Source organism: Pseudophryne corroboree, chromosome 1 (assembly GCF_028390025.1).
Source record: "Pseudophryne corroboree isolate aPseCor3 chromosome 1, aPseCor3.hap2, whole genome shotgun sequence".
NCBI classification, from domain to species: domain Eukaryota; kingdom Metazoa; phylum Chordata; class Amphibia; order Anura; family Myobatrachidae; genus Pseudophryne; species Pseudophryne corroboree.
This window is the reverse complement of record NC_086444.1, coordinates 80,500,780-80,516,877: the sequence shown is the minus strand read 5'-3', so window position 1 is coordinate 80,516,877 and position 16,098 is coordinate 80,500,780. Positions and strand designations below refer to the sequence as shown.

Below are 16,098 nucleotides of genomic sequence, written 5' to 3'. Positions count from 1 at the left end.
AAAGGAACGTATCCGTGCGATATGTTACCGGACAGCAGAGGCGTCGGAACTGGGGGGGCAAGGGGGCAGCTCGCCCCCCCCCAAACATAGAGAGGCGCCGATCATTTACAGGAGGAGCGGAGGAGCGATGTGCGGTCAGGTGAAAGACCGCACATTACATCCTCCGCTCCGTGCAGTGAACGTCTAATCAGTCCCAGCGCTACCCGCCCCGCAAGGTCTGCAAAGCAGGGAGGCGCTCTCCCTGCTCTGCTACCTTGCTGATATGCACTGTGCAGTGTTGCTGCCGGAGCTCCGCCTGTCACACTGACAGGCAGCATGAGCAGAAGCTCTTCACACTATGGTCTCCCCCCACGCTCCTCCCCGCTGCACTAGTCAAAACAGGCAGCAGTGTCGCCCCTCCAGTCCTCCCTCCCCACTAAAGACACAGCATCTTCAGCATCACTCACCCCTCCTTCACGTATGGGACAGCAATGCACAGACAGGAAGTCATGTGATGTACACCTGACTGTGCACTGACTGGAGGAGCCAGCAGCGACAGGAAGAGGAGCAGCCAGCCACATAGAGGGACGAAGACTCTGCAGAGGCTCAGGTACTGTAGTGCTGCCTCATATAATTAAGGGGAGAGGGGGGAGGAGAGAAACTATCACATTAATGTGTGTTGGGGGGAGGGGGGTGTCATAATAATGTGTGCTGGGGGGAGGGGTGTTATAATGTGTGCTGGGGGAGGGGTGTCATATTGTGTGCTGAGGGGAGGGGGGTCATAATAATGTGTGCTGGTGAGGGGGGTCATAATAATGTGTGCTGGGGAAAGGGGGTGTCATAATAATGTGTGCTGGGGAGGGGGGTGTCATAATAATGTGTGCTGGGGAGGGGGGTGTCATAATAATGTGTGCTGGGGAAAGGGGGTGTCATAATAATGTGTGCTGGGGAAAGGGGGTGTCATAATAATGTGTGCTGGGGAGGGGGCTGTCATAATAATGTGTGCTGGGGAAAGGGGGTGTCATAATAATGTGTGCTGGGGAGGGGGGTCATAATAATGTGTGCTGGGGAAAGGGGGTGTCATAATAATGTGTGCTGGGGAGGGGGGTGTCATAATAATGTGTGCTGGGGAAAGGGGGTGTCATAATAATGTGTGCTGGGGAAAGGGGGTGTCATAATAATGTGTGCTGGGGAGGGGGGTGTCATAATAATGTGTGCTGGGGAAAGGGGGTGTCATAATAATGTGTGCTGGGGAGGGGTGTCATAATAATGTGTGCTGGGGAAAGGGGGTGTCATAATAATGTGTGCTGGGGAAAGGGGGTGTCATAATAATGTGTGCTGGGGAGGGGGCTGTCATAATAATGTGTGCTGGGGAAAGGGGGTGTCATAATAATGTGTGCTGGGGAGGGGGGTCATAATAATGTGTGCTGGGGAAAGGGGGTGTCATAATAATGTGTGCTGGGGAGGGGGGTGTCATAATAATGTGTGCTGGGGAAAGGGGGTGTCATAATAATGTGTGCTGGGGAAAGGGGGTGTCATAATAATGTGTGCTGGGGAGGGGGGTGTCATAATAATGTGTGCTGGGGAAAGGGGGTGTCATAATAATGTGTGCTGGGGAGGGGGGAGTCATAATAATGTGTGCTGGGGAAAGGGGGTGTCATAATAATGTATGCTGGGGAAAGGGGTGTCATAATAATGTGTGCTGGGGAGGGGGGTGTCATAATAATGTGTGCTGGGGAAAGGGGGTGTCATAATAATGTGTGCTGGGGAGGGGGTGTCATAATAATGTGTGCTGGGGAGTGGGGGGGTGTTTTAATAATGCGTGCTGGGGGGTAGTGTCATATTAATGCATGCTGGGAAAGGAGGTGTCATATTGATGTGTGCTGGGAAGGGGGGGTATCATAATAATGTGTGCTGGGGAGGGGGTGTCATAATAATGTGTGCTGGGGAGGGGAGGGGGTGTCATAATAATGTGTGCTGGGAAGCGGCGTAGTGTGATATTAATGCATGCTGGGGAGGGGGGGTAGTGTCATATTAATGTGTGCAAGGGAGGGGGGGTAGTGTCATATAAATTTGTGTTTGGGAGGGGGTAGTGTCATATTAATGCGTGTTGGGGAAGGGGTAGTGTCATATTAATGTGTGCTAGGGAGGGGGGTAGTGTTATATTAATGTGTGCTAGGGAGGGGGGTAGTATCATATTAATGCGTGCTGGGGAGGGAGGGGGGTCATATTACGGATTGCTAATGAACAAAAGAAACTGGGTCACTGCGCATATGTAACAGAAATCTAATGCAGCATCTTTCTATTCCACGGAACCTTCACCTTGGTTCCAACAACAATTAACCAATAGAAAAAAAGGAGTAATAGAAAATAGCGCAATCATCTCTTACCACACGTTCTCACTTATTAAAATGCATAGAAAAAACATGTAATCACCCTTGTAAATATGTTGTAATTTCCTCATATTGTCTGTAAGTTCATAGGATGTTGCCAATATAGGGGGTCATTCCGATCTGATCGCAGCGCAGCGTTCAGGTCACTACTGCACATGCGTATGCACCGCAATGAATAGGTGCTTTGTACGGGTACAAAGCAGATCGTTGCTGAGCGATGGATTTAACGAAGAATCCATTCGCACAGCCGATTGCAAGGAGATTGACAGGAAGAGGGCGTTTGTGGGTGGCAAATGACCGTTTTCTGGGAGTGGTTGTTAAAAGCAGCCGTGTACAGGCGTTTGCCGGGCGGGTGTCTGACGTCAATTCCGGCACCAGACAGGTTGAAGTGATCGCAGCAGCTGAGTAAGTTCAGACCTACTCAGAAACTGCATAAAATGTTTTTGCTGCGCTCGGCTGCACATGCGATCGCACACTTGCATCGCGAAAATACACTCCCCCGTGGGCAGCGAGTATGCGTTTGCACGGCTGCTAAAAACAGCTAGCGAGCGATCAACTCGGAATGACCCCCATAGAGAGATCCTTCAATCTCTTATGTTCTGCAATTCATAAGGTGAATTCACATTTCCACAACATATAGTGATTCTCATAAAAGAGAAAGAAAGACCAGCATTGCAGATATCTCAAGGTAATTGTCTCCAGTGTCTGAATGTGCTTTGTGTTCCAGCGTGCGTTCCACCTATGTGCGCATAACCGGAAGTTAAGTCTTTCCAGGTTCCTTATCATACCAATGTAAAGACTTAACTTCCGGTTATACGCACATAGGTGGAACGCATGCTGGAACGCAAAGCGCATTCAGACACCAGAGGCGATCGGACATTCTGCATTGCTTAACACTTTATAATGTTTTAAGCGTGAGCACCTGCTCCTCATTAGAAAAGGTATAAAACCTCGATCAATGTCACTAGCCACCAGACGCTTCTGAGGAAGAACCGCAAGGTTTGAAACGCATTAAGCGTGAGTATCTTTTTTACCCTCAATCCATTCATCTTCGTTAGCTCTGTTAGAAAATTTCCCATACATATTTGTATCAAATTCTTCATTGAAGCGCTGCTATCCTCTACTTCTTTTTTTGTTCCCATATTTACAGGACTAACTAATCCTGTTCTTATAGCAGCAGCTAAATTAGCACATTATCCCAATTTGCGCCTGATTTTAACCTTGGTTAAAACTTTTTCGTGAGTGGCTTCTAACACTGACTAACTGAGTTATACTACCCTGAGCTTGGATACCACGTTTGGGTTGCTGGAGTGTCCGGGCACTTTCTTTTCCTACCGATTACCATTAGGTCCAGTTGGGTTCTGAGATGAACCATCGCCAGTCGGGTGTTTTTTACATGCTTGTGTATAATAGATGAAATGTGAGTGCTATGTACATTAAATTTGTCCAATTACCTTTTAGTTATCTGCACTGCTGGTCTTTCTTTTCCTGTTGTGGAAACTTGTGGAAACGGGAATTCACCTTATGAATTGCGAAACTCATTTTATGGACATTTAAGGATCTCTTTATATTAGCAATATCCTATGAACTTACAGACGATGGGGGTCATTCCGTCCCAATCGCACGCTGAGCTTCTTCGCAGACGTGCGATCGGGTCGGAACTGCGCAGCGACGCCTCCAACAAAGAAAGCTGTTGCAGCGGTGACCACAAGAAGATTGACAGGAGGAAGGCGGATCCATCAACTCACCGTTTTCGGGACGTGGAGATCTGAACGCAGGTGTGTCGAGGCGTTTGGAAGGCGGATGTCTGACGTCAATTCCGGAACCTGCAACGCTGAAGTGATCGCACAGGGTAAGTAAGTCTTACCCTAGTTTAGTTCTGCACAAAACTTTTCTTGCATAGCAGGGCTGCTCAAGCGATCGCAGCCTTGTATGCAAAAATCCACTCCCTCATAGGCGGTGTCTACTTGATCGCACAGGCAGCAAAAAGTTGCAGCGTGCGATCAGGTCAGACGTTCCGCTAGACGTTCACGGCGCGCTGTGAGGAAGTCTGCCGGCAGACATCACCATTTCCCCCAGAGAAGGACGATCACCATCAAGGGACATCCGGGCATTCGGAACGCACCACGCACCACGGAGGAGGTAAGGAATTCATCCCCACCTCACTGTATACGGAGCAGCTATACGAGTAATATACCCACACATCATACCAATTGCCACACGGGACTTTTGCCTAATTAAGGACGCAGTTTATACATGGGCTAATCCCACACATTGGGTAATCTAGGGACATCACCTAAGCGGTTCAGTAAAGCTTTACCTATTACTACGGCAGATGAGAGTAAGACGCAGCATAGCGCTTCACACTGCCATTCACGTAGGTTGTTTGTATATGTTTGTGTTCTGTCTTTGTCTCTGACAATATATGTTTGTTTGTCAAGTGTACCGGTACTAGGATTGTACACTATAATTCCTATTCCCTATATACTTATATAGGAACCACCCATTCATATATCACTTCCATAGCCCCCCATGGCCATTCCAGTAGAACGGGCACATGCTATATCATCACAGCTGTTTTTAAGTAATATTTGTCAAGTAATAAACCTCTTTGAATTTACCAAAACTGAGTACTATATTTTATTCCTGTTGGGTTGTGCGCTGGGAGCAACCACCAATTTTTCCCTCCCCCTAACTCCCCTGTCAGCGTTCCTGGCCTCACCCTTACCCTACCTGTAACTCCCCCCCCCCCCCCCCAGTGCCCCTTCCCTCACCCTCCCTGTAATTCCCCCCTCAGTGCTCCTCACACTCCATCTAGCTCCCTGTCAGCATCCCTGCCCTCACCCTCCCTGTAAGTCCCCCTCAGCATCCCTGCCCTCACCCTCCCTGTAACTCCACCTCAACATCCCTGCCCTCACCCTCCCTGTAACTCCCCCTCAGCATCCCTGCCCTCGTCCTCCCTGTAACTCCCACGGCCACTACTATCGGTCACCTCGGCACCAGCACTGCACTGGTCACTGCTAATGTTTGATCTACTCTCCCTGCTACATGGGGCACATGGTGGGAAACTAGAGGGACATGGGAGAGCTGAAGTGACATCATACAATCAGACATTCTGGTCTCTAATTACAGATGTTGCCACGATACATATGCATGGGCATATGCATCGCGGCAAGCTGCAGCGTACGCCGTGCTGCCACTAGTCACAGCTGGTGATTGCACCATTGAAGTCTATGGCGTGCATGCCATAGATGCGGGAATACTAGCCACGCCATCCATGTCGTGATGATGAGCGTGGTTACATCTGTACATGAGGCAGCCAAAAAATTGTATGCTTTTCTGGGTGTGGGAATTTAGTGTGGATCTGGCCTTCTCAATGTATTTTATGTGGATCTGGCCTTTAGCGATTCAGCAATTTAGGGGCGCCAAAATGAGATTATATCTTGCCCCCCCAACCTAAAAACGTTCTGACGCCCCTGCCGGACAGTTAACTGTCGCAATATCCCTGCGCGTTTGTAATCAATACGCATAGCAGCGGGCAGCCGGGTGAGCACTGGTTGGCCGCTTATTTTAACGAACAGCGTGAATGTTACTTTTTTGATTCTTACGGGTTAGCCCCTGACAGCCCCCTATTCCCAAAAGCAATAATACATTTTTTAAACTTGAATTCAAAAAGTGTTTATCACCAAAATAAGCAGTTGCAAAATTTTAACAGCACCGTTTGCGGTCAATATTGCATATACTTTATATTTTACATGTGTAAAAAATACAAATATGTGGATGTACTGGCCCGTTTTAGTGATGACACAAAACGTAATGATTGTTTTGTTTCAAATTTTGTAAGACGACTCCCAAGAAGCCATTGTCTGAGTCATTATGCATATAGATATATACAGAATTGTGTAACTTGTAACCAACGCTGTGCGTGAAGCGTTTTATGTACAACGCGTCATAACTATGGCACGTTGTACATAAAACGTTTCACGCACAACGTTGTGTGTGAAGCGTGTTACGCACAACGTTGTATTGTTTGTGTAACTTGTAATCAACATTCTGTTTGATACGTTTTATGTACAACGCATCATATCTATGATGTTTTTCTAATAAACAACGTTGTTTATTAAACTTTATATCGTGTGCTTGAAATTTCTTCCGTTTACAGCAATAGAAACAAAGAACAAAACGTTTTTTTATAAAGCATAAGCATATTTTATTGATATATATATATATAAATAAATATATATATATATATATATATATATATATATATATATAACACGGTAAAGAAGCATTTAAAACATTACATAAAATATTATTGACATAAGTTAAACATTGTGGCGCAAAATACCAACACAAAATACAGTGTATAAAAATATTATAAATTAGTTATATGTTATAGTTTCAGCCACTGTGAATCCTGAAATAGATTTACGGATCTTTTCCTAGGCAGTAAGTAACCGTGCGGTGTTGTTAAACCTGGGGGACTTAAAACATTTATTCGACCTTTGTTAAGGGTTTGTAACGACATGGGCGATGTCACAGCGCCATCAGAGTCATCCTGCTTCTCAGCTTTTAAGCGTTCTAACCACATTTTATTTGCCGCATTGGCTATGACGGTTGAGGGAATATTTAATTCAGACATTGCCCGCATAAATTCAGGCCGCCCGTTCGGCATATTACGGATCGACACACCGTTACTTTGCGTGATGCTTCTTATTAAATCTTATTAAATCTAACATGTTGGAACCAGGCACAGCGATGCCTTTGTACAGAAACTCCCCTTTACTGTTCCAGTCTGTGATGTGTTTAGAGCGTGTCATTTTACTCAATAGTATTTCACAGTTTTTCTTATACCGGTCATTAACACCGCTCAAAAGCTCATGATAAACAGCATCGGGTGAACAGATTTTGCAACGGGTGATAAAAGAGCTAAAGTTGACATTTCACTATCAGCCTGTTTACTCAACACCAGGTATCTCTGCAACAACATTGTATATCGCTTTGCTTTTTCATATTCTGATAAATCATTATTCAGTAGTATTTTCACGATCTCTACATCTAGACCATGCGTTGCTGTTTTACGTATGTCGTCGCTGTTCGGTTTATTATGTAAACGGTCTATCTGATTCTGAGGCACCAGATACATTTTCTCAGCGTACTCCATCAGCGATTAGACAATAGTCCTGTAATTAGCGGTATAGCAAAACCAAGCAGCGAACCAATAAAACCACCCAACTGTTTAACCAACCTCTTCTTTTTTCCAATGGCACATTTCTTATTACAAAGTGATTTTATAAGCGCTCGCTTCTGTTTAAGGTAGTTCAACTGTCGTTGAGACAGCGGTATTTTACCTTTAAGCGTGTTGAGCGCTATCTCACAAATAGCCGTGACTAAATCGTTTGAAGCGTTGGATAAAATAGCATTTCTTTGGATTGGTGTTGCTTTAATTAACGTTTTTAAAAGCACCCAATTACGTCTTATCCGCCCCGACATGTTCACCGTTGTTAGAATGACAACAAATGACTAAAGGTTGTACGGTTATAGCTTTATAGAACCACGCTTCTTAATGACAAAAGCGACAGGCGTGTCTGGTGGGAATAAGCCGCTTCGTAAACGATAATCGTCAAGAGCGTTGTTTCTTAAATCAACCAGTAAATACTAGAGATGAGCGGGTTCGGTTTCTCTGAAACCGAACCCGCACGAACTTCATGTTTTTTTCACGGGTCCGAGCAGACTCGGATCCTCCCGCCTTGCTCGGTTAACCCGAGCGCGCCCGAACGTCATCATGACGCTGTCGGATTCTCGCGAGACTCGGATTCTATATAAGGAGCCGCGCGTCGCCGCCATTTTCACACGTGCATTGAGATTGATAGGGAGAGGACGTGGCTGGCGTCCTCTCCATTAGAAATTAGATTAGAAGAGAGAGAGAGATTGTGCAGAGTCAGACAGAGTTTACCACAGTGACCAGTGCAGTTGTTGTTAGTTAACTTTTATTTATTTTAATATAATATATCCGTTCTCTGCTATATCCGTTCTCTGCCTGAAAAAAAACGATACACAGCAGCAGCCAGTCACACAGTGTGACTCAGTCTGTGTGCACTCAGCTCAGCCCAGTGTGCTGCACATCAATGTATAAAAGGCAAAGCTTATAATAATTGTGGGGGAGACTGGGGAGCACTGCAGGTTGTTATAGCAGGAGCCCCCAGGAGTACATAATATTATATTAATTTAAAATTAAACAGTGCACACTTTTGCTGCAGGAGTGCCACTGCCAGTGTGACTAGTGGTGACCAGTGCCTGACCACCAGTAGAGTAGTATATTGTTGTATGTATTGTATACTATCTCTTTATCAACCAGTCTATATTAGCAGCAGACACAGTACAGTGCGGTAGTTCACGGCTGTGGCTACCTCTGTGTCGGCAGTCGGAACTCGGCAGGCAGTCCGTCCATCCACAATTGTATTACAATATATACCACCTAACCGTGGTATTTTTTTTTCTTTCTTTATACCGTCGTCATAGTGTCATACTAGTTGTTACGAGTATACTACTATCTCTTTATCAACCAGTGTACAGTGCGGTAGTTCACGGCTGTGGCTACCTCTGTGTCGGCAGTCGGCAGGCAGTCCGTCCATCCATAATTGTATTATTATTATAATATATACCACCTAACCGTGGTTTTTTTTTCATTCTTTATACCGTCATAGTGTCATACTAGTTGTTACGAGTATACTACTATCTCTTTATCAACCAGTGTACAGTGCGGTAGTTCACGGCTGTGGCTACCTCTGTGTCGGCAGTCGGCAGGCAGTCCGTCCATCCATAATTGTATTATTATTATAATATATACCACCTAACCGTGGTTTTTTTTTCATTCTTTATACCGTCGTCATAGTGTCATACTAGTTGTTACGAGTATACTACTATCTCTTTATCAACCAGTGTACAGTGCGGTAGTTCACGGCTGTGGCTACCTCTGTGTCGGCAGTCGGCAGGCAGTCCGTCCATCCATAATTGTATTATTATTATAATATATACCACCTAACCGTGGTTTTTTTTTCATTCTTTATACCGTCGTCATAGTGTCATACTAGTTGTTACGAGTATACTACTATCTCTTTATCAACCAGTGTACAGTGCGGTAGTTCACGGCTGTGGCTACCTCTGTGTCGGCAGTCGGCAGGCAGTCCGTCCATCCATAATTGTATTATTATTATAATATATACCACCTAACCGTGGTTTTTTTTTCATTCTTTATACCGTCGTCATAGTGTCATACTAGTTGTTACGAGTATACTACTATCTCTTTATCAACCAGTGTACAGTGCGGTAGTTCACGGCTGTGGCTACCTCTGTGTCGGCAGTCGGCAGGCAGTCCGTCCATCCATAATTGTATTATTATTATAATATATACCACCTAACCGTGGTTTTTTTTTCATTCTTTATACCGTCGTCATAGTGTCATACTAGTTGTTACGAGTATACTACTATCTCTTTATCAACCAGTGTACAGTGCGGTAGTTCACGGCTGTGGCTACCTCTGTGTCGGCAGTCGGCAGGCAGTCCGTCCATCCATAATTGTATTATTATTATAATATATACCACCTAACTGTGGTATTTTTTTTTCTTTCTTTATACCGTCATCATAGTGTCATACTAGTTGTTACGAGTATACTACTATCTCTTTATCAACCAGTGTACAGTGCGGTAGTTCACGGCTGTGGCTACCTCTGTGTCGGCAGTCGGCAGGCAGTCCGTCCATCCATAATTGTATTATTATTATAATATATACCACCTAACCGTGGTTTTTTTTTCATTCTTTATACCGTCGTCATAGTGTCATACTAGTTGTTACGAGTATACTACTATCTCTTTATCAACCAGTGTACAGTGCGGTAGTTCACGGCTGTGGCTACCTCTGTGTCGGCAGTCGGCAGGCAGTCCGTCCATCCATAATTGTATTATTATTATAATATATACCACCTAACCGTGGTTTTTTTTTCATTCTTTATACCGTCGTCATAGTGTCATACTAGTTGTTACGAGTATACTACTATCTCTTTATCAACCAGTGTACAGTGCGGTAGTTCACGGCTGTGGCTACCTCTGTGTCGGCAGTCGGCAGGCAGTCCGTCCATCCATAATTGTATTATTATTATAATATATACCACCTAACCGTGGTTTTTTTTTCATTCTTTATACCGTCGTCATAGTGTCATACTAGTTGTTACGAGTATACTACTATCTCTTTATCAACCAGTGTACAGTGCGGTAGTTCACGGCTGTGGCTACCTCTGTGTCGGCAGTCGGCAGGCAGTCCGTCCATCCATAATTGTATTATTATTATAATATATACCACCTAACCGTGGTTTTTTTATACCACCTAACCGTGGCAGTCCGTCCATAATTGTATACTAGTATCCAATCCATCCATCTCCATTGTTTACCTGAGGTGCCTTTTAGTTCTGCCTATAAAATATGGAGAACAAAAAAGTTGAGGTTCCAAAATTAGGGAAAGATCAAGATCCACTTCCACCTCGTGCTGAAGCTGCTGCCACTAGTCATGGCCGAGACGATGAAATGCCAGCAACGTCGTCTGCCAAGGCCGATGCCCAATGTCATAGTACAGAGCATGTCAAATCCAAAACACCAAATATCAGAAAAAAAAGGACTCCAAAACCTAAAATAAAATTGTCGGAGGAGAAGCGTAAACTTGCCAATATGCCATTTACCACACGGAGTGGCAAGGAACGGCTGAGGCCCTGGCCTATGTTCATGGCTAGTGGTTCAGCTTCACATGAGGATGGAAGCACTCAGCCTCTCGCTAGAAAACTGAAAAGACTCAAGCTGGCAAAAGCACCGCAAAGAACTGTGCGTTCTTTGAAATCCCAAATCCACAAGGAGAGTCCAATTGTGTCGTTTGCGATGCCTGACCTTCCCAACACTGGACGTGAAGAGCATGCGCCTTCCACTATTTGCATGCCCCCTGCAAGTGCTGGAAGGAGCACCCGCAGTCCAGTTCCTGATAGTCAGATTGAAGATGTCAGTGTTGAAGTACACCAGGATGAGGAGGATATGGGTGTTGCTGGCGCTGGGGAGGAAATTGACCAGGAGGATTCTGATGGTGAGGTGGTTTGTTTAAGTCAGGCACCCGGGGAGACACCTGTTGTCCGTGGGAGGAATATGGCCGTTGACATGCCAGGTGAAAATACCAAAAAAATCAGCTCTTCGGTGTGGAGGTATTTCACCAGAAATGCGGACAACAGGTGTCAAGCCGTGTGTTCCCTTTGTCAAGCTGTAATAAGTAGGGGTAAGGACGTTAACCACCTCGGAACATCCTCCCTTATACGTCACCTGCAGCGCATTCATAATAAGTCAGTGACAAGTTCAAAAACTTTGGGTGACAGCGGAAGCAGTCCACTGACCAGTAAATCCCTTCCTCTTGTAACCAAGCTCACGCAAACCACCCCACCAACTCCCTCAGTGTCAATTTCCTCCTTCCCCAGGAATGCCAATAGTCCTGCAGGCCATGTCACTGGCAAGTCTGACGAGTCCTCTCCTGCCTGGGATTCCTCCGATGCATCCTTGCGTGTAACGCCTACTGCTGCTGGCGCTGCTGTTGTTGCCGCTGGGAGTCGATGGTCATCCCAGAGGGGAAGTCGTAAGCCCACTTGTACTACTTCCAGTAAGCAATTGACTGTTCAACAGTCCTTTGCGAGGAAGATGAAATATCACAGCAGTCATCCTACTGCAAAGCGGATAACTGAGTCCTTGACAACTATGTTGGTGTTAGACGTGCGTCCGGTATCCGCCGTTAGTTCACAGGGAACTAGACAATTTATTGAGGCAGTGTGCCCCCGTTACCAAATACCATCTAGGTTCCACTTCTCTAGGCAGGCGATACCGAGAATGTACACGGACGTCAGAAAAAGACTCACCAGTGTCCTAAAAAATGCAGTTGTACCCAATGTCCACTTAACCACGGACATGTGGACAAGTGGAGCAGGGCAGGGTCAGGACTATATGACTGTGACAGCCCACTGGGTAGATGTATGGACTCCCGCCGCAAGAACAGCAGCGGCGGCACCAGTAGCAGCATCTCGCAAACGCCAACTCTTTCCTAGGCAGGCTACGCTTACTGAATCTTTTTGATTCACTACTATCTTTTTGATTCATTACGCTGAATCTTTTTGAATCAAGCGGCAGATTCAAAGCTTTATGTAGTTGGATCGCTCTCTCCTATATTACATGATCATTGGCATTGTTACCTTTATCCAGAAGTTTACAGACGCTAGCGGCCAAACACAGGTTATTACCTATGCGTCTGAAGTCATAGAGATATCTCTTTCTTTTATTTATTATTAAACTTTGGGGCAAGCGGTGTAAACTTCTACCGGTCAAACCACTTCCGGGCCTGTTTCTAAAAATACTGATCACAAATCTTAAACCTGTGGATAATAAGAATTCAGCGTTACTTTGAAGCGTGTTTGTAATCTGGTTCAAAAAACTGGCAGCATCTAATGTTTCTTGCGGCTTACGATGCGACTAGATGGCGTTGTGTAACCCACCCCCCTCCAATCTAAGCTGAACGCGATCGGCAGGATCCGCGCCCGCAAGGACGCCATCGAGCATGGCCTGTATAGCAGTATGAACGGCTCGAACCCCCTCTACAAATGATGTAACCCTGTCCAAATTAACAAACCGATAGTGATTGTGGTACTCAACGGCTCTGAAATACGGTCGTTGTCGTTCATAACAGTTAATTGCCTCTAAGTATACATGTTGCCGACCTTCGTCATTACCGGGTGACTCAACACCGCCTGCATCATCATATATGGGGCTTGCAATGCGCTCAATATTGTCAGTCTGTGATTCGTCAATCGGTAATGCTTGGGGTGGCAATTGATCTAAATCTACATACATCGCACTCTGCTTCCCGCCTACCACATGTTCCCTGTGCCGCTTGCGCTTTCTCAATCTGGTTAATGTTGTTACAGCCTGTTTCACCTTTGCACGTCGGAATAACTGTGAGATCTTGTATGTTAAACAAGGTTTAATTCGTGGTTTTTTTTTACAGGCATTTAAATTTAAAACACGTTTCAAACCATTGCCTAACATGCCTAGTCACGGCTCAGTTTCATTTATTTCTGCAAAATGATGTATGTTGGCTTTAATAAATTCAGTTGTCTTAACTGACCGATCTATGTATTTTGACATGACATTCATATACGTCTCAACAACTTCTTTAACAATGTCTTGTTTACATTTACTACCGTGGCTCACACCTTTAATGTGTTTTAACAAATATCCGGCTTTTACGCCCATGTTCTCAACATCTTCCCGTATCTTACCCAACAACGCGTAAAATTGTGTTTCAGCGTCTTAGCCTAATTGTTCTGTATTTTGACATTCATCAACTATGTCGGGCGCTATCCCTCGTGCCGGTGCACAAGCATCAGCCGATGCGTGTACCATGGCTGTCGTTGTAAAAATATTGGGCATTGATGTTACACAATCAACCGTTGTAGTATTACCAGGAATTCCTGCAACGGCTGATAATACTTCATCAGAACTATTCTGCGGTTCTTGTGTCGTTGACTCTACACAGTTTGTAATAAGCTCTTGCCCATTTATGTCATCAATATCTGATATCACAGGATTACCAGCTATGTGTCTTGTTTCTGTTTCAGAGCAATCCTGTGTATCGGGAATAGTGATGACATCGGATTGCGACAATTGCTTAACATTACTTCTTGAGTCAACATTTGATAACAAACCAATGCCTGCTATGTGCCTTGTTTCTGTTTCAGAACAAACCTGTGTATCTGGAATTGTGATTACAGCTGATTGCGGCAATTGCTTAACATTACTTCTTGAGAGACGCGATGCCCTCTTAACCTTTACAGTCTTTGTATTACCAGCGACATCCCGGTCTGCAGTGTTAAATGCTGTGTGTTTTGATGTTACAGCAACATCGTTACTTACGCTTGATACAGTTTGTAAAGCGATCCTTCTCCGTTGCGGCTTATCATTTTCGGAATATGACAATTTTCTTTTAAGATCCGTAAATGCTGAATTATGACTTCTCTCATTCGTTCTTGGTCGAGCCGGCCTTCGTTTGTTCGGGTTGATACAACCGTTATGCACTACCATAACCGATGACCTAGCAACATCCTTTAGGCTGTTATGTACAATCGACGGCGTTACGAATTGATGGTTCTCCGTTTCAGCGGCGGTTGTGCGTTTTGATGTTTTCCCGCTTGTACTAGGCCTGTGTATTTGCGCGACGGTATCACGGCCTGTTGGTATCGTAGGATCATATCGCCTTGCTACAGCATCATCTGTAATACATATATTATAAAATAAATATAAACGCCGATGCACGTAAATCAGCATTTAAATCACAGCATAACAATATACCATATAACAGTGTTTGATTACACACCTGCTGTTGCGAAATGATGGTTCTCCGTTTCAGCGGCGGTTGTGCGTTTTGATGTTTTCCCGCTTGTACTAGGCCTGTGTATTTGCGCGACGGTATCACGGCCTGTTGGTATCGTAGGATCATATCGCCTTGCTACAGCATCATCTGTAATACATATATTATAAAATAAATATAAACGCCGATGCACGTAAATCAGCATTTAAATCACAGCATAACAATATACCATATAACAGTGTTTGATTACACACCTGCTGTTGCGAAATGATGGTTCTCTGTTTCAGTGGTGGTTGTGCGTTTTGATGTTTTCCCGCTTGTACTAGGCCTGTGTATTTGCGCGACTGTATCACGGCCTGTTGGTATCGTAGGATCATATCGCCTTGCTACCGCATCATCTGTAATACATATATTATAAAATAAATATAAACGCCGATGCACGTAAATCAGTATTTAAATCACAGCATAACAATATAACATATAACAGTGTTTGATTACACACCTGCTTTATATTCGAATGTTTTAGCCCGACCCCCTGTCGCGTGGGGGGAAAACGGTCGCTCATCAACAACATTGCTGGTCTGTATAGCGGCGTTGTGACAATATTCAGGTTTGTTCAATATGTCCCGTAGAATACCGTCAGCCGTCGCATCATCCATTTTTGTGGAATCTTTAGCCGGTGAAAAAATGAAAAAATAAATATTACATACGGTATAAAATTAGAATAACATGAAAAAGAGATGTATTATTGAGAATATAAAGTGTGTACAGTTGACAACAAATCAGCACAACTGTACAAGGTTTATTTTTAATTCTTTAGCCGTGGAAAAATAAATAAATAAATAAATAAAAATAATAATAAAAAATACATAAATAAATAAATAAAAAATAAAAATATCATGTTACTCACAGGCTGGAGCCAATTCCAAAATATTAGTAAAATCGGGTATAATGCTGAAATCTAAACCAAATGGGCTATCTTCAACCGAATCGAAATTCTCTGTATTTGTGATTACTGTCATTAAATTGGGAGAAATAAAAATGAGTAAAAAAAAATAATTATTTAATTACTTATCAATGTATCCAGACTGTTGTACGTTCATACTATTTAAACTTTTAAAAATAAGTAAAAATGAACAAATTGTAGACCTTGACTATAATGTCATACTATTTAAACTTTAAATATAAATAAAAACATGTCAATGGTATTTATAGACATAGCTTACCATGGGTCATTTGATAACTTGGCAAATCATCATCGGATCCGGATGTACACATGAAATCATA

At 44.1% G+C, this 16,098-nt stretch overlaps 1 long non-coding RNA gene across 1 annotated transcript; it reads right to left on the bottom strand.

Moving 5' to 3' along the window:
* Positions 1–15,148: 15,148 nt before the first annotated feature.
* On the bottom strand, positions 15,149–15,821 carry LOC134935258 (uncharacterized). Its single transcript, XR_010180288.1, has 3 exons — positions 15,722–15,821; positions 15,314–15,481; positions 15,149–15,209 (listed from the first exon to the last, which is right to left on the bottom strand). It is a non-coding gene; the product is annotated as an uncharacterized LOC134935258 (long non-coding RNA).
* Between the last annotated feature and the right edge of the window lie 277 nt (positions 15,822–16,098).